This window comes from Rutidosis leptorrhynchoides, chromosome 2, assembly GCF_046630445.1.
Source record: "Rutidosis leptorrhynchoides isolate AG116_Rl617_1_P2 chromosome 2, CSIRO_AGI_Rlap_v1, whole genome shotgun sequence".
Lineage (NCBI taxonomy): Eukaryota > Viridiplantae > Streptophyta > Magnoliopsida > Asterales > Asteraceae > Rutidosis > Rutidosis leptorrhynchoides.
Genome location: NC_092334.1, coordinates 703,789,146 through 703,812,662, shown reverse-complemented (window position 1 = coordinate 703,812,662; position 23,517 = coordinate 703,789,146). Strand labels below are relative to the sequence as shown.

Here is a 23,517-nt window from a genome sequence, read left to right as displayed (position 1 = left end):
TATTTTATAGTAAAAATACATATGACGACATTGAACAATGCAGGGTTGGCCTCGGATTCACGAACCTATATCAAGTATTAACACATTATAGTATAAATCAATTAAGTTTATATATTTGTTATGTATTAATTATTCTCATAATATATTACGATATTTATTTGATATTTAATTAATGTTATATCAATAATATTAGTTGAAACATAATTTTATGTAATATTAGTATATTTTATGTAATAATATATTTACATATATATCTTTTGTTTTGTAAAATTAATAATTGTAGAAATACCTAAGGATAATAATAATAATATTAATAATAATAATAATTTTTAAAAGTATAAAACTACCTTAGGAGTCAGTTTTAAAAAAATTGCAATCAAACATGTTTCAACCCACTTCATCTTCTTCACCAAAATCTAAACAATCAAACAACTTCATTCTTAATAGTCAATCATCAAAATGGTTTTAGGACTTCTAAACAAACATGAAACAAAAAAATAAAAATGTGTTCATGATATAAAAAAAATGAGAAAAAAAAAAAATCCTACTGCTTGCTAGTAGCCAAGAAAAAAAAAAATTTTTGTTTTCAATTTTGAGTTCGTTTTGGACAATCTTTACAACATGAAACATGTTTCAAATCATTCCTAAAAACTATTGAAATCGTCAATTGAACTTAAAACATCAAAACAAGCTCTAATTTCTCCAAGAACAAAACAGTTGACTTTTGACAATTTAACTTTGACTCGCAAATTCGAATTCGTTATCAAGAATTGGAACTTGAGATTTTGCAGGAAGTTTAAGTAAATGATTCCTAACAACTCTACATTTTTAGTTTTTGAAATTTGTTTAGAATTCACGTTAGTGTATATCACTGTGAAGAACTCAAGAACTCAAAAATTGATTTTTAAATTAAGAGTGTTATAGGTTATGATTACAACATGAATTGTGTTGTAAATCATTCCTATAATCTTTATGGATCATCGAATTAACTGGAGATATCAAAACAAACTCGAATTTGATTCAAGAACACTTAGTTGACTTTGAAAACTAAAACTTTGACTCTCAAATTAGAAATTAATAGAAAGAATTGAGGATTGAAAACTTACAGATAGTTTAGATAGACGATTCCTAACATGACTGCATTATTACATTTTAAAAATTTGTTCTAAATCAAAATATGGTGAAAAAGATGAATGTACCGAGTGTCGAGCTTATTTTCTGGGTTTTCTTTGTTTTCAACTCAAATTGTAGTTTGTAACTTATATAGAGTGATTAGGTACATGATTTAACAGTTAAATTGATTTCCAATTGATTTGTGAAGTAGACTTGTAACAAACTGGAGACATGAAGTACGTAAATTATTTTCATGTGAAGAAAAAGAAAAAAAATTGATAGTTACTTCTAACATAATGGGATTCCCTATTTTTATTTTTAATAAATATTAATAGTAAATACCCTAATAATATTAATAATAATTCTAATAAAATAACTAAATAATATCATAAAAATGATAATAAATAAAAATAAGAATTCGTTTAAATCATAAATAAATTTTAATCTTAATTATCTTGTACATTATTTTACATTTTCAATTCAAATGATTATTTTGTATTTTATTAATACAACTTAATATGCACTCTTATATTTATACATGTATATATATTTACATATTTATTTACACACAATTATTCGTGAATCGTCGTGAATAGTCACAGGTTAAATGAATCTATATAAATAGTTCAAACATTTCGAGACTCAACATTACAGGCTTTGCTTATTGTGTTGGAACATATAAATATTAAGTTTTAATTTGGTCGGAAATTTCCGGGTCGTCACAGGGTAGGTGGCATGTTCTTCCCACAGAGGAACAAGGGTATCTGCATTTTGTTCGGTGGAAAGTATGGGAGGGGTTGCAGCGTCTAGAGACCTAGTACCTGTTTCATTTGAAGGAGTTTCTTCACTAGATTCGAGAGGAGATGATTCAACAGCAGGAGGATGAGGGTTGAAAATGGGAGCGTTGTTTGAGGAAGACACTCCAGTATCAAGGTCATCTAGAAGAAGAAAATCAGAGGAATTACTTTTGTTCGATGGTGATTCGCCCACAACTGCTGGAGTAGAGGAACTGATTGTGATTGATTCGGGGAGAGCCGGTTCCGAGGGTACCGTGGGGTTTGATGGCAATGAAGGGATGATGAGTTCAAACAATACATCTAGATCATCAGAGGTGGCAAGTGGAACATGTCAGAAGTGAGGATCAGAATTGAGTCCAGGGCGAGAGCCGTTATGGCCAAGAACCATTCCAGACATCTCATCAAACTTGACATTGGTGCTTTCTTTAATGATTCGAGTTCGACGATTATAAACACGATATGCCACACGATCTTGAGAGTAGCCAATAAATATTGCTTCATCACCACGAACATCAAACTTTCCAAGGTTGTCCTCGTCGTTTAGAACATAGCACACGCATCCGAATATGCGAAAGTACTTCACGTTGGGTCGACGTTTGAAAAGCAGTTCGTATGGAGTTTTGTCGAACCGACGATTAATAATGGAACGCTTTTGGGTGAAGCACGCAGTGTTAACAGCTTCAGCCCAGAGGGACGGGGGTAGCTTGGAATAAACAAGCATTGTTCTTGCTGCTTCAACAAGGGTGCGATTACGTCTTTCAACAACTCCATTTTGTTATGGAGTACGAGCGGCAGAGTTTTGATGGGAGATGCCGGCATGATCGAGATAAGAGTTAAGAACAGAGTTTTGAAATTCCGCGCCGTTATCAGTTCTGAGAGTACGTACAAGCATATTGGTGGATAATTGGATCCTTTTCAGAAAATCAATGATTATTTTCGGAGTTTCAGACTTACTTTTTAGAAATCTGACCCATGTGTATCGTGAATAGTCATCAACTATCACCAGGATGTACTTTCTTCCACCAAGACTGGAAACACGCATTGGTTCGCAAAGGTCCATGTGAAGCATATGAAGTGGACTAGAGGTGTTGAATTCGGTTTTTGATTTATGGGAGGATTTATGAATCTTTCCCATAGCACATGAAGGGCAAACGTGTGAAGTATCAAATGAGATGAGTGGAACACCGTCAACAAGGTTGTTGGAGACAAGTTTGTTGAGGTTCTGAGAGTGTAGATGTGACATCCGGTGATGCCACAACCATAAGGTTTCAGAGGAAGCTTTGGAAACCAGGCAGAGTGGTTGTAAGTTTGAAGACATGTTTTTCATGGCAAGAGAGTAAAGAGTGGATTCACGTTTTCCTTCAAGTAGGTTGTCACCCTCCATGGTTTGAACACAGCACATAGATCTTTCAAAGATTACGCGAAGATCACTATCACAGAATTGACTGACACTGAGACAACACCCAAGACCACGAACATAGGACACACGTTTGATGGTCACATCGTTAAACACATAATCTCCATACCCCTGGATTGTTGCAATTTTGTCATTTCCAAAGAGAACAGTACCTAGAAACTTGTTGACAAAGTTTGTCAACATTGATTTATCACCAGTCATGTGTCTGGAACAACCAGAATCCAGATACCAAACACATGCTGAGATAACCTGCAAAATAGAGTTAAGCACAAGTTTTAGGGACCCCAGTTATCTCGGGTTCCTTGTAAGCAGATATACTCAGAGAATTTAGATCATTAGGATCATTAGATGAAACATTCAACAAGGTCTGAACATTCATTACAACACACGAATCATGGTTTTGATGACCAAAATACAGACGTCTTTTACATCTATTACACATTAATGACCCGAACTGAGAAGCAAGACTTGAGGATGCTTGGACTGTTTCAGTCTTGGGTTTCCATGCTTTCAAAATGCTTTGTTTTGGTTTAGGTCCTGTGAAATTTAAAACACCAAATTTAGACCTAGTTTGAAAATGATTCATGTCTTTAAGTAATGACTGTCTAGCCCTTTGTGCTCTTTTGCGACGGTTTCACTTTTGAGTCTTGGTTAATCCATCAGATATCCGCTTTGCAGCCTGGTTGAGATTTGGTAGTTGCGGATGTTTGATGGATTCGGGGTTGTGTTTCAATGATCTACCACTGTTGCTCTGGAAGGAGTTAGAGTGGTTGATATTTTGGAGAACGTGATGGCTGCTTGAACCACCCCTCTTGTCTAGAATAGACGGTGCAGGGTGGTTGTGTGCTTTTCTTGCTGAGTGGTCATACACACCATGTTCTTGGATAATTCTTTGAACAGGGTTGTTTCGCCTTCCTATCAAGGTTGCGGAATGTGGTGGTTTGGGATCAGTACCCCTTTTAGTGACAATCATCTCCAAACGAGAGCCACGAATAGGGTTTTTTAGGATGGTGACAGCCAGAATGACAGGTTTCCTTGAATTCACTACCGTAGTGTAAGGAAAGCCTTGGTGATGTGGGGAGAGAACTAGTTGAGAATAGGTGGGTACCCATGGTACAAATTTCTCTTTTGTTGAATTTGATACCTTTTGTTGAGAATAGTTTTGTGACAATGTTGGACCAAAATTCTTTTCGGCTTTTTCAAAATCACGATTCATTAAAACTTTTACTTGCAAATCGATGTTGTCCTTTTCAATAAGGGCAACATGTTTCTTATATCCTTTTAGTTCAAGTTTTAAGTCAACGATTTCTTTCCCGAGAGAATCAGCAAGAACATTTGAGGGTTCGATGGGGTGGCAGGGCGACGGTCCCTGAGGGGCTTTGGACTTTGAAATCATTTCACAGAAAGTGGTCGCTTGACTAGCAATCTGTTTTTGAAGTTCATGCACATCATGAGCAAGTTGATCATTTGTTGTTACATGGAGTGAGATTTGGTGTTGCATGGCTTTTATGATCATCAGAAATTTTCGTTCATTGTCAAAAGAATTCATTTTATTTTCGAAAAGTTCCTTTTCCAAACCGATGATGTATTTTTCTAATACCAGAGTTGGTAAATAGACAATACGTTTTTGACATTCCGAATTCTCACTTTCATTAAACAAATCAGGTAAGCTTTCATATGAAAATGAGTTTTTCTTTTTCAAATAAAGAGCATTGATTTTATCATAGATTAGAGCAATTTCTCGTTTCATTTTAGTTGATCTTTTAGCCAATGCTTCCTCAACCTCACTGTTGGATGCAAATGTGAGTCGTGCAGGTAGACCAATCATCAAGTATTTACTATCATACAGACAGGGCTCTGCTTTGGCCATTTTGAACAAGGTGAGAGGGTTTTCAAAACCTAGGCCTTTGTTCTCACGGAAGGAGTCCTTTGGACTATTCATGAAAAGGGTTTGATTCGAGATGTGTCCTGCTAAAACAACCTTAGACTGTTCGGTCCTGTAGAGCTTTTCTTCAAATTTTCCTAGACGAGTTTGAAGCTCTAGATTATGTGCAGTAAGTTTAGAACATTTAGAAGTTTTCTTAGCAAGATCGAAGAGAGGTTCTCTTATCTTTTCTTCTAAGGTATCTAGGAGAGTTTTCTTAGAAGCAGTGAGTTTCTTAATTTCTTTCTCAGCATTGTCTACTTTCTCACAAAGAACTTCATTTCTTAACCTAAAGTTTGTCCTTTCTATTCGTAACGGTCTCACACTAGATTCTAGCTCCTTTAATTGTGTTACTTTATCAGCTATATCCTTCTGAAGTGTTAGGTATGCATTGTTTGACACTTTGATTTTCAATTCAACTTTTAACCTATGGTTCTCATTTTGTAGTCCACTAACTTGACTAGCAAATGATCTAAGATCCTTACTCATTTTAGCAAAGTTGTCAATATACATATCAGGTAATTCAGGGAGTTTCTTATCATGATTATGAGAAGTAGGTTCATTACTAATGGGCACATTAATTTGGATAGAAGGGTCATTGGGTCTCTTAGAGGTTACTTGCAATACATCAGAAACACATTCAGAACTATTATTTACAGAGTTATAATATTCATGAATTATGTCGGTGTAAAGTTGTACCTCTTCCTCATCATCGGAAGAAACACTGTCAGGAGCAACGTTCATGTTGGTGAGTTTCACTACGTTGGCACGTTCGGGCTCCTGTTTACTGTCTGACCAGTTTAGCCAAACGTCATCTGAGGCATTGAGGACCTTCCCCTTTTCGGCATCTTGGGCGAGCAACATCTTTTTCTTGTAGTACTCGGCATCCTTTCGTTTGGGTAGTCTGCATTCTCATGCAAAGTGACCTGTTTTACCACAGTTGAAACAAACATTATCGGGGTCCTTGCTGTCAGGGGCCCGGTATTGAGTGGTAGGTGTTTCGGGTTTTTTGTAGTAAGAAGAGCTGGATGAGGTTCGATTGTTGTTGTTTTTCTTAAAGCCGCCAGATGATCTCCTGAGATTCATTTTCTTACTGAACATTGCAGCAGCCTTGACGAGATCCCGATGTTCTTCATCAACATCAGAGTATGTGTCCTCATCAGAGGAAATGGTTTGTTTTGTTTTGAGTGAGTTGGAGCGGTTGGAGGGGGTTTTGGTGGAGCTTTTGTTAACAAACAAGGCCATTGGATCACTGGTTTCAGTGAGATTGGATTTAGGGTTTTGGGCGGCTAGAACATCAGGTTGATGATTCATTAGTTTTCCTACAACTTCATGGATGTTGTACTTCTTGTTGTTTTTGGAGGCACGGAAGTTGGTTCCATATGGAGTCCAGGTGGCATTTAGTTTCTTCAGAAATTTCATGTTCAGCTCTTGATTTTCCTTTTTCACTCCAACCTTCTTTAGCTCATTAATGACTTCACAGAAACGTCTGTAGCAGTCTTTTAGAGGTTCATCGGGTTTCTAAAAGTAGTCCTCATACATTGCGAGCGTTATGTCGAGTTTTGTCTGTTCGGATTGACTGTATCCTTCCTGTTGACGGGTGATTTCATCTAGAAGTTCTTTTCTGGATTTCAGAGAGCTGGCAGATTTGTACATGTCATGAGGAAGGGCTTGCATGATGATGGACCTGGAATCAATATCGGCTTGAGCTCTCTTAGCTTCTTCACCTTGAATTTCATAGGGTTTTAGGACTTTGCCGATGTCAGGGTGAAGTGAGATCTTGGGTCCATTGAGAAATGATTCCCAGAGGTATTTGGTTTGTTCTCCTTTTTCGTCGATGAAGTTGTCAAACCTTCCTTTCCATTCGTCAAACAGTCCCTCGAACAGCATGGGAGGACGAGTATCCGAGCCCACAACCAAAGCATCACGGTTTGCAGTAGCCATCTTAACTTAGAAGTGTGAACTGAGTGGTGCAAAGGACAGAAGTTTTAAAAAGAGATCGCTTAGAGTGAAGGAACACTTGTGTAAGCAGATTGAAATTAGGGTTTTGGTGTAAAACCACTTGTACAAATTGAGTGGTTTTTGAACAAAGCCAAATTTCAAGTCAGATTAAGTTTTCGAGCACCACTAAAGAAGTAAGGAAATGGAGATTTTCGAGCAGCACAATTCTGAGATCAAAATCCTAGGTTTTCGAGCAGGCAAGATAATAGAGCACTAGTAAGGTGTTCGAGCAGGTACTGTATTCGAGCAATTAAGGTATTCGAGCACCTACTTAATTCTAGAGCACCTAAAGTATTTGAGCAGATAACTAGGGTTTTAAGCAAAACCAAGCCCTCAAAACAGGGTGGTTTTTGAGCAAAACCAGGTTATCTGGACACAAGGTTTTCGGGCACAAAAGGACAAAATCTTTAAAGTTTTCGAGCAAAATGAGATTTTCGTGCAAGGTTTTCGGGCACTATAAATCACTGTTTTCAGTCAATCTTTTAAAGTTTAAACTTAATTTTTTTCGAGCAAATGCTCAAGTTGCTTACTGTTTTCGAGCAAAAATCACCTTTTTTCAAAGTTTTTCGAGCATTTTGACTGGAAAACAATTAGTTCAGTGAGTTTAAATTCAAACTTGTTTGACTTTTAAGAAAGAGAAAGTTATGCACGTGAGCTCTTACACATAAGAGCAAGGTGATGCACACAAGGACAAGTCCTTTGTCCTTTCTGACACAAGTCAAGGTAATATGTCAAGGACAATGTAACACCCCAGCTTAACATGACCACAATATTGTCCGCTTTGCCCGCAGGCGCACGGCTTTTTCTTGGCGACCACACACGAGAAGCACTTTCCCAGGAGGTCACCCATCCTGGTAGTGCTCTCGCCCGAGCACGCTTAACCATAACGTACTCGCACATCTGCTCTGCCTGTGGTCCCAAAACGCGTTGTGTCATTTAAGCGTGAGTATTACCTTATAATCCCATGATCACTCATGTTCGTGGGCGATGTGGGATTTGCCTAGGGTGTTACATTCACCCCCCCTTAGGGACTCATCGTCCTCGATGAGGTTTGCCCCACCACCCCCAACGACACATGAGTGGCTCTGATACCATTCTGTAACACCCCAGCTTAACATGACCACAATATTGTCCGCTTTGCCCGCAGGCGCACGGCTTTTTCTTGGCGACCACACACGAGAAGCACTTTCCCAGGAGGTCACCCATCCTGGTAGTGCTCTAGCCCGAGCACGCTTAACCATAACGTACTCGCACATCTGCTCTGCCTGTGGTCCCAAAACGCGTTGTGTCATTTAAGCGTGAGTATTACCTTATAATCCCATGATCACTCATGTTCGTGGGCGATGTGGGATTTTCCTAGGGTGTTACAGACAAGTCGTTATCGTACCAAAAACTATCGGGTAAAGTGGTTTTTGGTGGGTATTAACCGTAGGTCCAAAGTTTGGAGCCAAAATCTACTAAACACGTGTGAAAAACAATGAGTTTTTCGAGCAAAACCTTAGGGTTTCACTGTAGTGAAGCAACCCTAAGAGGTTTTCGAGCAGTTTCAAACCCAGATGGGGTTTTTCGAGCACAGATTCTGGAAAAAACTTAAGCAATTTTCAAGTAATTTCAAGTAGATTTAGTCAAGATTAAGTGCAAACCAGCATGTATCATGTATCTATAAGGTATTTAAAAGGTTTTAACATGACAGGAGTGAAGAATTTCAAGCATTTTTCGAGTATAATGTGCAATAAAGTGACAAAGTCATAGTATTTTAAACATAGCAGCAAAAATATGAACCTATGAAGCAAGAACTATGAATAAAGCACATGAGTTAAGCACAAATATACCAGAAGTTACACAGTATTCATATCATTTTGACATACAAGTCTTTTTCATACGACAGAAACATGATAAGCATAATTTATCACAAAAAGAATATCGAACAAATTGGAATCTGGAAAAATTTTCGAGCATAAAGTACACAGAAACAAGTGACACTGAGAAAAATCATACGAGTTCTAGTGCATGTTCAATCATTTAAGACAGATTACAAGCATAAAAATAAAAGAATTTAACATACAACAGCTAATTCGTGACCGAATGGGTTTTAATTGTGATACCTCAACCGAAGAACACCAAACTCTCCAAAAACACGATTCTTGAAGCTTCAATCCTTGGATCAACAAGCAAGATAGTAAATCCCGCTCTGATACTAATTGTTAGTCCCAAATGAAGCTTGGATCTACGGTTTTGATGGATGTTTAGTGGGTTGGAAGTATTAGTTATCAAGAACACTAGAGAGTAAAGATAAGATGTATAATATTGAAAATGGATAACTAGATTATTAACAAGGGAGGAGGTTGTTTATATATGAGAACCTCCTAAGTTACAAGAGTTACAAGTTACCATGGTAAACACAGTAAATACATTACAAAATAATAATAAAACAGTGCGCCACAAATCTATTACATAAACATATGTCAACAGTATGCTACTGATATGAACATGCTATTTTAAGTTTATGATATGTGTATAAATGTATTGCTGTTGAAAAATTAATAACTTTTCATTAAGATATCATGTGATTTCGATTTCTAGATCAAAAGTTATGATTAATTGATTTCGGGTTGAAAATTCATATAAGAAACTGAGATTATGGAAAAGTTTAGTTTATAATCTGATCATGGCATGATGATATTTGAAAAGAGCTTGAAAAATTAATAACTTTTGATTTAAGAATTGTTTGATTTCGATTAACGGATCCAAAACTACGCTTAAATAGATTTTGATATAAAAATTCGTAACTGCTTATCTGATTCTGAGCGGGTAAATCTTAGTAACTGATTATGATAAGTTGTTAGATGAATTACTCACGAAAAGTAGTTAAATTTTTATATAGATATTGCGTAAATTGGGCGAACGGGTCAATAGTTAGGATTAAAATAAGGTACATTTCGGGAAAGGCTGAAAAAGTACGTTTTTGACACGGTTAACGAGGTGTAATTAAAAACCTAGGTTGATAGGATTGTAGACGTTGAAAAGCTATTGAATTTAGACTCAAGAATCGGGTCATTTCGATTTTTCTTGAACCATATATACTCGTTCAAAGTTTTGTTCATTTTATTAAAAGTGCTGTTAAAAACTGATTCGACCAGCGGGTACGTTTGCTGTTTCTGCGGCTGCTCTGGGTCGAATGAGACTATACAAAAAATTGGGTAGATTCTCCACTTAAAAACTCCGCATCTCCAATTGGCGGTGACTGATTTGGAGTTGCGATCATTTTTCTAAAAATCATAGAAGTTGCTGCTGTAAATACGACTTTAAACGTGTGTTTTTGCAAATGTTTCGGGTTATAAAAAAAAAAATATGACCAATGCTAGAGACTTGAGACTTTTTGTACGAACTTAATACACTTATATTAACTATTTCATATAGTGTGAGGTGTTCTAAAGTGATAATTTTATATAGGTATAAACCATGTAATTTAAACCGTCCGTTTGGACACTTGACCCATTTAAGCCAAAAAGTATCGAAATGAGTAACGGGTAACTTGGACACGTCCGATATATCATTTTAAGTAAGTTTGAAGATTGTAATTATGACAACCGTGAAAAAAAAAAAAAAAAAAAAAAAAAAAATAATAATAATAATAATAATAATAATAATAATAATAATAATAAATATAAATATAAATTGGTTAGGAAAATTTAAAAGGAAATGAAATTTTAATGATAAAGACTAAATCAAACTCCTAATCCTAGTCTACTTCTAATTCTTCAACTCTTATCCAAATTCTTGACTCCTAGTTTGATTAGGATTCTAAAACTCAAAGTATAAAAAGGACCTAGCTCTCCATCTTGTGCAATTCACAAATCAAACTTCCTTCTCCCTCTTGCTTGCTCACGGCCAAACCATCACCACCACCTTCCCCCCTTCGGCCGCAAGAATCAACACACCACCACCGCCACTCTGCAGCTGCGAATTTGCAGCCTTACCACCACTAACGAGCAGCCTTCTTTGCTACTACAAACCATCTCCAACACCCCTTCTGCTGTTGCTGCCTTTCGTGACCCAAAACAGCCCGAAACCATCGCCCGTTTGCTACTGTTTTGCAGCTTAAAATCAGCACCCAACCGCCACATTATGAAGCCTTTTGCTGCCGTTTTTGGCCGCCAAACCACCACGAGAACCACCCCCGAACAGCCCCTGTTGCTGTATATTTATGCTGCTACTATTCAGTGACCAAACCCGCTCAGAAGGAGCTCGATTTCTGTTGTTTGCTGCTGTTTTCTGTCCTCAAAACAGCCCCGTTAAACAGCTCGGTTGCTGGTGCATTTCTGTTTTCTGTTCTCGATCATCATCATCCTTGTTCTTCCTTCATTCTCAAGGTATAACTAGAACCCAATTTGTTTAATTTAATCCTTAAATTCTTATAGTTTATCTAATATTGTATGATGGTAATGAATAAATTATATTGTGATTAAACTAAGAATAAAATATGTTAAAGATTATGGTTAAAGAATATAATTTATGAATAATAAATATGATTAATGAAGAAGTTATGCATAAGCTCGAAGATGGTTAGTGATAATGCTAAAAATGAACATACATTTTATAGCATTATCCCTCAAGAAAGACAAGCTTTTAGTTGCAATTGTTCTATTTACAAGTGATATTCGTTTAAATAATAAAAGGTGAAGACAAAAGACAGATTCAATGATTTGAAGACGCAAATGACCAAAAAGCTGAAAAGTACAAAGTACAATTCAAGTGGTTCAAGTTATTGATGAGAAACGTCTCAAAATTACAAAAGTACAAGCCGCAAAACGCAAAGTACAAGATATTAAATTATACGAAAAGGCGTTCGAAAATCCGGAACCGAGACATGAACCAATTTTCAACGCTCGACGCAACGAAGCTGAAAGTACAAGTTAACTATGCACAAGAATATAATATAATATTTAAATAATTCATAATAAGAATAATAATAAATAATAAAAAGTTGTTAATTGAGCATAGTTAAAGGGTCATAAGTGAAAATTTCAAATCAATAATTCGCAACGAGATATTATTGATTCAACTTTGAATGGTAGCCAGCTAACATTCCACCTACAACAGTATCAATCATTTGTCTATAAAAGCAAGGCACGGAGTAATGAAGAAACTACACCTTTTTCTTTTCCTTTCTCATATCATATACGATATATATATATATATATATATATATATATATATATATATATATATATATATATATATATATATATATATATATATATATATATATATATATATATATATATATATTTGTATATATATTTATATATATTTATATTTTATAATTTTAATTTTAATTTAAGTTTAATAATAATTGGGTTATTGTAAGAATGTTTTACGGGTTTTAAATCGAAACTCTGTCCGTGTAACGCTACGCTATAAATAATCATTGTAAGTTATGTTCTTCCTTTTTAAATTAATGTCTCGTAACTAAGTTATTATTATGCTTATTTAAGCCGAAGTAATCGTGATGTTGGGCTAAATATTAAGATTGGGTAATTGGGCTTTGGACCATAATTGAGGTTTGAACAAAGGACTGACACTTGTGGAAATTAGACTATGGGCTATTAATGGGTTTTATATTTGTTTAACTAAATGATAGTTCGTTAATTTAATATAAAGATTTACAATTTGACGTATCTATAAATAACCACATACACTCGATCGGATACGATGGGCGAGATATTTATAAGTACTAATAATTGTTCATTTGACTGGACACGGGGATGGATTAATAGTCAATGGACTCATTAAAATAGGGGTGATTTAATACAAGGAAAATTGGTGTAATTGTTAACAAAGTATTAAAACCTTGTTACAGTTTAAGTCCTCAATTAGTTGGAATATTTGACTTCGGGTATAAGGGTAATTTGACGAGGATACTCGCACTTTATAATTATGGCCAATGGACTGTTATGGACAAAAACCAGATAGACGTATCGAATAATCCAGGACAAAGGATAATTAACCCATGGTAATAAATTAAAATCAAAATGTCAAACATCATGATTACGGAAGTTTAAATAAGCATAATTCCTTTATTTTATATCTCATCGTACTTTCATTTATTGTACTTTAAATTATCGCACTTTTATTTTTATGCTTTATTTATATTTTTAGTTATTGCACTTTTATTTGTTGTCATTTACTTTATTCTTTAAAATAAGTTATATTTATATTTAATATTTTGCATTAGGTTTTAACTGTGATATAAGTCTCAAAATTGACAAACCGGTCATTAAACGGTAAATCCCCCCAAAGTTACCTATAATTACTATATATTACTAAATCTAGTTTAACTACTTAATTAACTAATTTGACCTAGTAAGGCACCCAATAATAGTGTCCACGGATCGACCTCCCGGACTTTACCTTAGCTATATTATTGCACGATAGGTATACTTGCCTTTTGTGTTTTAGTTTAATTTAGGTGATTTCCTGTAGTAAATAAATATAAAACTGATAGCCGTTTCATACACACCCACTAGAGCACACATCAAGTTTTTGGCGCCGCTGCCGGGGACACTTTTTGTGTCTTCACGGGATATTTAAGTTTTTTTTTTATAGTTTTTGACTGATTAAAGATATATTAATTTAAATATAATAATTTAATAAATATAATAATATAATAATATTGAAATAAAATATAATAATATAATAATAATTTTGAATCTAAAAAGTCGTATTTATTAAATACTTCAGGGGTATATTATGTAACTTATAATTAATAATTTCTATCATGTCGCTTTCATGTAAATAGTAAATTAATTCATTTCGTTTCATTTACTATTCAATAAATAGTAAATGAATTAAAAAACAATTAAATAGTTTTTACTTTTCTACTTTTTTTAAGTTAAAAAAAAATTAGATCTTAAAATCTTGAAAAACACAAAAATATTGTAAATTTACGATTCACTTAGAGTAATTTTTCCTTAATTTTAAATCATAATTTTGTCGTAGTTTATTTTTATTTCTACATTTCTAAGATTTGCCGTAAAATCCCTTAAGTGCCTTTTCTTTAGATTAAGATTTAGGTGCTTTAGAATTTTGCGACGCTGTTTATAAATTTTAGTACCTTTTAAGTTTCGACGCGCTACTTTCTTATTTTTATTTTTCGACCTTTTATTTTTTCGACGTTTTCCGACGCGCTCTTTTTCTTTCTTATTTCTCGACGCTCTAGTTTTTAGGACATAGAATTTTCTATTTCTTCTCTAAAATTTCAAACGAAAAATTATTTTAAGCGATTAAATTGATAGACATCCAAATTTTCTGGTTCGTAGTAATAGTTGGATTTGTTAGTGGCGAGTTGTGGGCTTCCGATTTAAAGGGTCCTGGCTACCTGCTGCATCTATTGTCTATTCGAAACGTGGGCAAAATCAGAAAAGTTTATTAATTTGATAATTTATATAATTTTTATCTTTTATAACTAATAGGATATTCAGTGAATGCACCGAGCAAAACGTTCACCACCTGTAACTCGATCAAGGCATCTTGCCAATATTGTCGTTGATTTTTCTTTAGAATCGTCATCTAGTCAACCAAGTACTCCAATTCAAATTTCCGATAATCCATTTTTTGAACCCGACTTCACTACCGAGAACCCGGAGGATATTCAAGGACAATTCCAAGATCCTGAACCACTAATCATTCCTCCTAAACCACAAACCGTTAAATCAGAATCTTCTAGTGATTCAGATTCAACAAATTCAAAAATAGAAATAACAGAACCTCAAAGCATGGAAGACCGAATGAGAGCCATACGCAAGGGCCAAGGTCACGCCATTAATCAGCCAGATGTTAGAGCATCAGATTTTGAAATCAAAGAACAAATCCTACACATGATCACCAATCAGTGCCAATTTGGTGGTACAACAAAAGAAGATCCAAACGAACATCTTCGAACTTTTAATAGGATTTGTAATCTATTTAAAATTCGAGAAGTTGAGGATGAAACTATTTATCTTATGTTGTTTCCCTGGACTTTAAAAGGAGAAGCCAAAGATTGGTTAGAATCATTACCTGAAGGGGCGATTGAAACATGGGATGTCTTAGTTGAAAATTTTCTTAAAAAATTCTTTCCGGCATCTAAAGCCGTGAGACTTCAAGGAGAAATTGCCACGTTCATGCAAAAGCCAAATGAAACGTTATATGAAGCATGGACAAGATTCGGAAGGATGTTGAGAGGATGTCCTCAACATGGTTTAGATACTTTTCAAATAGTGCAAATTTTTTATAGAGGCGTCGACATCGCCACACGAAAAGACATCGACACAGTAGCTGGTGGTTCCATTATGAAGAAAACCGCAACCGAAGCTCACAAAATTATTGATAACACAGCATCCCACTCTCATGAGTGGCATCAGGAAAAAGATATTTTTCATTCATCTAAAGCGGCTAGGGCCGATTCTAGCCATAACTTTGATTCCGTTTCCGCAAAAATAGATATTTTCGAGATACGAATGGAAAAGATGAATAAAGATATTCACGCAATACGAATCAGTTGTGAGCAATGCGGTGGACCACACTTAATGAAAGATTGTCACATTGAGCAAACGACGGAACAACGTGAGAATGTTTCCTACATGAACCAAAGGCCGAGAAATAATTATCAAAATAATTATCAACCGCCAAGGCCAAACTTCAATTGAAATCAAAACATTCTTTACAATCCAAATGGACCCAACAATAACTCGTACAACCAACAAGGTCCGAATAACCAACCAACTCAAAACAACACTTTCAATTAACAAAGACCTAGCTTATATAAACCACCACAACAAACTGAAGCGAAAAAGTCAAATCTAGAAGAAATGGTACAAATGCTAGTTGAATCTTAAACACAATTTATTGCAACTTAAACCCAAACGAATGAGAGGTTTGATCAGTCATTTAGAACTCAACAAGCTTCCATTTTGAATCTAGAAAAACATGTAGGTACCCTTGCTAGCATGATGAGTGAGAGGGAACAAGGAAAGCTACCGAGTAATAATGAAGTAAATCCTCGAAATGAAAATGTTAACATGGTATCAACAAATTCTAAAAAACCAACACCAGAAGATGGGAAGGTTTTAGATGTGAGTAACAATGAAGAAGTTACACCACCACCACCACCACCACCCAAGTATGTAAAGCCAGTGGTGGCACCATACAGACCACCCATCCCGTTTCCAAGAAAAGGAGTTGAGTATGAGCAAGTAATAGGTAATAAAGTTTGTGATACCTTTGGAAAGAAGAAGAATAATAAGAAAGTACAAGAAACTAAAACCGTAAAGATAAACCCAGTGAAGACAATTCCACCAAAACCTCCACCCAGGTTAGGTGATCCGGGGGAATTTATTGTTCCTTGTCTACTTAGTGATTGTGTCATGTATGATGCACTAACAGATTTAGGTGCGAGTGTGAGTGTTATGCCTCTTTCATTATATAAGAAATTAGGAGTAGGTGAGTTAAGTTTAACAGAGATGAGTGTCCGACTCTTTGATCAAACCATTAGGCACCCAGTTGGAATTGCTGACAACCTACCTGTTCAAGTAGGTAATTTAACATTTCTAGTCGAATTTATTGTCATTGACATAGAAGAGGACCCAAACATTCCTCTAATTTTAGGTCGACCATTCTTAGCGTCCACCAGGGCGTTATTTGATGTAAGAGAGGGTAGAATGACACTTAGTGATGGTGAAAAATCGATCACCTTTGTGAGTCGAAAGTCTAAATCTCCACCAACCAAAACCATTGTACCGATAAAAACGATCGATGAGAAGCATATTGTTTTATCAACTCCAACGGTAGTGCTTAACAATAATAAAACGCCTAAGTATGGGGAATATGAAGTAAAACCTAATTATGACCTGATAACAAAGAACCCCGTTGTTGATACGAAATTAAATGACACCTTTATTAACAGTTCAATGAAGTAACTTATTAAACGGATTCGCGATGCCAGAACCAAGGGGAACTTTAAGTTATGTAACCGGTTAGTATCCAATCTATCTCCTAAAGAAAAGGAAAAACTAGTTGAATTTGTGGATATTACACAGGAATCTGACCAATGGCTTAAAGCAAAAGTCACAGATATGCAAGTTGATTATGGTCCAAGAGAAATTGACGATGAAGTTAATCACAATTTCAACACCACAGCTACCTAAGTGTGGGGAGACTCAAATATTCTAAAAAGAAAATGCTGTCTAGAGTTAGTTGTTCTGTTCTCGTGTAGTTCCGAGAATGGAATCTGATTGGTCTTTTCCGCTAGCAGACACTAAAGAACTAGTTTTCTCCCCCCATTCTAAATTTTTTGTTTTATAGGTTTTATATGAAATTATTTTGCTTTCTAAATTTACGTTTTGTGTGAATTTAAAAATAAAATTTACTTTATTTCATCAAGTTTAAAAAATAATTTCTAAAATTCATCGTAAGTTGAAGACTAGGTCATGGAACCGAAATTGCTTTACCCGAGTGCGGGGCGACAAATTTTGTTATCATTATTTTTAATTTTATTGATCTAAAGTATACCAAAAAAATAAAAAAATAAAAAAAAAAAACCCAAAAATCTTTGCTTTTAAAACAATCGCTTTAAAAACGACAAATTTAAAATTTTGTCAAGGGACGAACTAGGTAAACATACCGAAACTACCTAAAGTAAAAGGAAACAAAATTTTAAAAAATTATTCATTTAAATGTTTTAATAAATAAAGATTTTATAAAAAAAATAATAAAAATATTATGTATGTTTGTAGTTTATCTTATGTACAAAACAGGGTAAAACATCGTACTTTTAAAGACTGTCATTAAGTTCAGCAAAAGCTACTAATTTTGACGACAAGACGCAAAATATCAAATGTGAAATAACAACAATATGTTTGCAAACTCGGTAATTTTAATCATTTTTCTACGCTAATCACCCTCATGAATTTAAATTTTTACTGATTTCTTGCAAATGAGGGCATTGCAAGATCTCAAGTGTGGGGAAGGGTTATAAATTCTCTCGGGTTTACACTTGGTTTAATTGCCAAATTTTGTGAAAATTTGAAAAATTTTCAAATAAATGAATTCAAAATCATGTTTATACATATTTATGAACGATAAAACTAGGTGATACTACCGAAATTATTGTTACCTTGGAAAGGACATAAATGGAGAAACAACCCAAAACGTTAGAATTCATTTAAAATGGAATATAGGAGAATAAAAAGGCAAAGAAAGAAATAAATAAAAGCTGAGTGTGGAAAGAATTCACCAAGTTCTTTAAAACATATATCACATATCTGTACAAGCTTATTGCAGGTACTTTAGATTTGGACTAAACTAATCAGTTTTACCCGATTTACTGTAATATATTCGAAAGAAAGATGGATCTACACGATGAATCAATTACATCATTAAAAGGAAGTAAAGTCTTCCAAAAAAGACACGCGCTTCTTGATTTAGGTCAAGAAGTTGTCGTCCAGACCAGCTGTAGGTTGACGAAAAATCAAGAAAAGTCATCTCTAAAATCAGCAGGAAATCCACGGACCTCAGCATCAAACAGGGTCGCCAAGTGGTCAGACTTATCCTAACCATTAGAGGATCTGTCTCGTAAAATAGGGAGGGTGCCATGCAAATTAGCTTGATAAGACTAATGAATCAGACCCCCAGTAAGGATAATCTCCTTAAAGATTAAAAATCAGCTTTTAAGCCTGATATCACTCAATCCTTGAGATTGACCTTAAAGATTGAGAATTACAAACTCATGGAATTCGATGATATCTAAACTCGAACTTGAACGAGAAAATATTTTGATCAAATTACAAACCGATTTGTTTTCAGAAAACCTATTTTTAATGCGTTCATTACCATTGAATGTAAAATCCTAGGAATTCACCTGGAATTCATTAGGTCACCTGAACCAAATCGGGTGTCAACCGTAAGAACGGTGGTTGCATAGCATGGTCGAAGACAGGACCTTGTGCCAGACCGAAAAATCATAGGGTGATCTTTACTATTTCTCCTACAAAGGATAGTATTTGCATCCGACACATTTTAGACTATGATTAACTGCATGTCATTAGACATTGCCTTAACATTTTCTTGTTCATCGCTTTCCTTTACAACCGGACGGTAGTTTGCCGAAAGGTAATATACGGAACAAGTAAACTGGATGTGTGCTTTCTGATACAGGGATAGCAGTGGATTACACAAACCTAAAAGTTTTAGCTAAAATATTGATCCACAAATATATTTTGCAACACCGATGGGGGGTCAAATCAGAAAACTAATCTAGGGTAAAAGCTAGATTGAATTTTCAAAAGATCAAATGTTTTCATAAAGATCCGATTTCCTTAAAGGATCTAAATTTTCATAGCCATGTGGGACTGTAAACCACATCGTTACTATCATTTTTCATACCGCCGTATTGAAATCACTGATGTACAAAGTGTGAAGAATAAAGAAGTGATTCTGGTAAAGTTATATTCAAGTTCTATATTGCTTGAGGGCAAGCAACGCTCAAGTGTGGGAATATTTGATAATGCTAAAAACGAACATATATTTCATAGCATTATCTCTCAAGAAAGACAAGCTTTTAGTTGCAATTGTTCTATTTACAAGTGATATTCATTTAAATAATAAAAGGTGAAGACAAAAGACAGATTCGATGATTTGAAGACGCAAATGACCAAAAACCTAAAAAGTACAAAGTACAATTCAAGTGGTTCAATTTATTGATGAGAAACGTCACAAAATTACAAAAGTACAAGCTGTAAAACGCAAAGTACAAGATATTAAATTATACGAAAAGGCATTCGAAAATCCGGAACCGAGACATGAACCAACTTTCAACGCTCGACGCAACGGAGCTGAAAGTACAAGTCAACTATGCACAAGAATATAATATAATATTTAAATAATTCATAATAAGAATAATAATAAATAATAAAAAGTTGTTAATTGAGCATAGTTAAAGGGTCATAAGTGAAAATTTCAAATCAATAATTCGCAACGAGATATTATTGATTCAACTTTGAATGGTAGCCAGCTAACATTCCACGTACAACAATATCAATAATTTTCCTATAAAAGCAAGGCACGGAGTAATGAAGAAACTACACCTTTTTCTTTTCCTTTCTCATATCATATACGATATATATATATATATATATATATATATATATATATATATATATATATATATATATATATATATATATATATATATATATATTTTATAATTATAATTTTAATTTAAGTTTAATAATAATTGGGTTATTGTAAGAATGTTTTACGGGTTTTAAATCGAAACTCTGTCCGTGTAACGCTACGCTATAAATAATCATTGTAAGTTATGTTCTTCATTTTTAAATTAATGTCTCGTAACTAAGTTATTATTATGCTTATTTAATTCGAAGTAATCGTGATGTTGGGCTAAATATTAAGATTGGGTAATTGGGCTTTGGACCATAATTGGGGTTTGAACAAAAGACTGACACTTGTGGAAATTAGACTATGGGCTATTTGTAGTGACCCGAACTTTTTCATGTTTATATATATATTAAATGAAATTGTTATTTACATGATTAAGTGTTTCCAACATGTTAAGTAATCAAACTTATTAAGACTTGATTAATTGAAATAGGTTTCATATAGACAATTGACCACCCAAGTTGACCGGTGATTCATGAAAGTTAAAACTTGTAAAAACTATATGATGACATATATATGGATATATATATATATATATATATATATATATATATATATATATATATATATATATATATAGTTAACATGATATTATGATAAGTAAACATATCATTAAGTATATTAACAATGAACTACATATATAAAAGCAAGACTACTAACTTAATGATTTTGAAACGAGACATATATGTAACGATTATCATTGTAACGACATTTAATGTATATATATCATATTAAGAGATATTCATACATCATATTATCATGATAATATAATAATTTAAAATCTCATTTGATATTATAAACATTGGGTTAACAACATTTAACAAGATCGTTAACCTAAAGGTTTCAAAACAACACTTACATGTAACGACTAACGATGACTTAACGACTCAGTTAAAATGTATATACATGTAGTGTTTTCATATGTATTCATACACTTTTGAAAGACTTCAAGACACTTATCAAAATACTTCTACTTAACAAAAATGCTTACAATTACATCCTCGTTCAGTTTCATCTACAATTCTACTCGTATGCACCCATATTCGTACTCGTACAATACACAGCTTTTAGATGTATGTACTATTGGTATATACACTCCAATGATCAGCTCTTAGCAGCCCATGTTAGTCACCTAACACATGTAGGAACCATCATTTGGCAACTAGCATGAAATATCTCATAAAATTACAAAAATATGAGTAATCATTCATGACTTATTTACATGAAAAAAAAATTACATATCCTTTATATCTAATCCATACACCAACGACCAAAAACACCTACAAACACTTTCATTCTTCAATTTTCTTCATCTAATTAATCTCTCTCAAATTCTATCTTCAAGTTCTAAGTGTTCTTCATAAATTCTACAAGTTCTAGTTTCATAAAATCAAGAATACTTCTAAGTTTGCTAGCTTACTTCCAATCTTGTAGAGTGATCATCCAACCTCAAGAAATCTTTCTTATTTACAGTAAGATATCTTTCTAATACAAGGTAATACTCATATTCAAACTTTGATTCAATTTCTATAACTATAACAATCTTATTTCGAGTAAATCTTACTTGAACTTGTTTTTCGTGTCATGATTCTGCTTCAAGAACTTTCAAGCCATCCAAGGATCCTTTGAAGCTAGATCCATTTTTATCATTTCCAGTAGCTTTATCCAGAAAAATTGAGGTAGTAATGATGTTCATAACATCATTCGATTCATACATATAAAGCTATCTTATTCGAAGGTTTAAACTTGTAATCACTAGAACATAGTTTAGTTAATTCTAAACTTGTTCGCAAATAAAAGTTAATCCTTCTAACTTGACTTTTAAAATTAACTAAACACATGTTCTATATCTATATGATATGCTAACTTAATGATTTAAAACCTGGAAACACGAAGAACACTGTAAAACCGGACATACGCCGTCGTAGTAACACCGCGGGCTGTTTTGGGTTAGTTAATTAAAAACTATGATAAACTTTGATTTAAAAGTTGTTCTTCTAAGAAAATGATTTTTCTTATGAACATGAAACTATATCCAAAAATCATGGTTAAACTCAAATTGGAAGTATGTTTTCTAAAATGGTCATCTAGACGTCGTTCTTTCGACTGAAATGACTACCTTTACAAAAATGACTTGTAACTTATATTTCCGACTATAAACCTATACTTTTTCTGTTTAGATTCATAAAATAGAGTTCAATATGAAACCATAGCAATTTGATTCACTCAAAACGGATTTAAAATGAAGAAGTTATGGGTAAAACAAGATTGGATAATTCTTCTTGTTGTAGCAACGTGAAAATTGGTAACAAATCTATATTAATCATATCCTAGCTAACTTATATTGTATTATACATGTATTCTAATATATTATGTAATCTTGGGATACCATAGTCACGTATGCAAATGTTTTGACATATCATATCGACCCATGTGTATATATTATTTGGAACAACCATAGACACTCTATATGCAGTAATGAGGGAGTTAGCTATACAGGGTTGAGGTTGATTCCAAAAATATATATACTTTGAGTTGTGATCTAGCCTGAGACATGTATACACTGGGTCGTGGATTGATTCAAGATAATATATATCAATTTTTTCTGTACATCTAACGTTGGACAACTAGTTGTAGGTTACTAACGAGGACAACTGACTTAATAAACTTAAAACATCAAAATGTATTAAAAGTGTTGTAAATATATTTTGAATATACTTTGATATATATGTACATATTTGTTATAGGTTCGTGAATCGACCAGTGGCCAAGTCTTACTTCCCGACAAAGTAAAAATATGTGAAAGTGAGTTATAGTCCCACTTTTAAAATCTAATATTTTTGAGATGAGAATACATGCAGGTTTTATAAATGATTTACAAAATAGACACAAGTACGTGAAACTACATTCTATGGTTGAATTATCGAAATCGAATATGCCCCTTTTTATTAAGTCTGGTAATCTAAGAATTAGGGAACAGACACCCTAATTGACGCAAATCCTAAAGATAGATCTATTGGGCCTAACAAACCCCATCCAAAGTACCGGAT

The 23,517-nt window shown here is 33.9% G+C and overlaps 1 non-coding gene across 1 annotated transcript; it reads right to left on the bottom strand.

Moving 5' to 3' along the window:
- Positions 1-15,390: 15,390 nt before the first annotated feature.
- On the bottom strand, positions 15,391-15,497 carry LOC139894716 (small nucleolar RNA R71). Its single transcript, XR_011775202.1, has one exon. It is a non-coding gene; the product is annotated as a small nucleolar RNA R71 (small nucleolar RNA).
- Between the last annotated feature and the right edge of the window lie 8,020 nt (positions 15,498-23,517).